This window comes from Acanthisitta chloris, unplaced genomic scaffold (assembly GCF_000695815.1).
Source record: "Acanthisitta chloris isolate BGI_N310 unplaced genomic scaffold, ASM69581v1 scaffold37956, whole genome shotgun sequence".
Classification (NCBI taxonomy): domain Eukaryota; kingdom Metazoa; phylum Chordata; class Aves; order Passeriformes; family Acanthisittidae; genus Acanthisitta; species Acanthisitta chloris.
The window spans coordinates 18,405-19,463 of NW_008680410.1; positions in this window are offsets into that span (position 1 = coordinate 18,405).

The following is a 1,059-nucleotide window of genomic DNA, read 5'->3' on the forward strand; positions in this document are numbered from 1 at the left end:
ATGCTTCTCCAGAACTCTGTTAAGTCAAACTCTGCCAACCATCTCCATCTTCCCACAGGATTCCCGTGACTGCTGTAGGAGCTTTCCCTGTGGAGATGGCAAAAAAAACCCCACAGGGCATGAGCCTAAAATACAGAGGGTTTGTTTTCTTCACTTGGAAATGGAACAGCATTGCCCTACCTCGAGGGGTCAGAGGATCCCTCTGGGTCATAAAATTGTGGTTGCTTCATACCAGAAAAAGTTGCAAAAGTGAAAAGTATGATAGTCTCTACTTGTCTTTTTTTTAATAGGTTATGAAAATCAGCCTCTTCAAAGCTGCTGAAGATCTTTCAACCCATTGCCATCACCTATTCTAGTACTGCTCTTTTAAAGCACATAATGTTAGGAAAATCTTTTCATGATTAAAGAACAAAAAATAGGGTTTTGTTACTGCCTTTCTAGTATCTTGAATGAAGAGAGGAAGCCCCATGGTCTGGCAAGTGAGACTATGTGGGTTTCCTCTGAGTTTCTGCTGTTTCAGGGGGCACCAAAGCCTCCTCATCTGGCCACGTGCTCCTGTGAGTCTGGGGGTCCTCTCCTGCCAGCCAGAAATATTCCTGTAACTCTCCTAAGTCTGCCCTTGCCACAGCATCCAACAGGAAACCTAACCCACTGCGCAGGTGAGCAGCACTTTGTCCAGCTCTGCTCACAGAACCAGGGCTAAAATCCCAGCTGACAGCAGCAGGAGGAATCGAGCTCGGTCTGCAGAGGGATGTGAGAGAATCCAGTCCCTCGGGAGGATGCGATGACCCTCACGGGAACTCCACAGCTGCACTTTTCCAGCCAGCCTGGCCTGGTTCTGCAGGTGAAACCGCAGCTCCCAACCGTGTGCTGGTCTCGGCCTGTGCCCTTAGAGCCAAACCCTCCTGGGCAGGGTCAGCACCAGCCGCGGGGGGATGGATTCTCCTTTACAGACACCTCCGGCTATTCCCTGCGCTGTATCCCCCACCGCCGGGCATGGCACGGGGTGCGGGCGGGATGGAGCAGGGCACGGGGATTGGGGCACTGTGGAGAGGGATG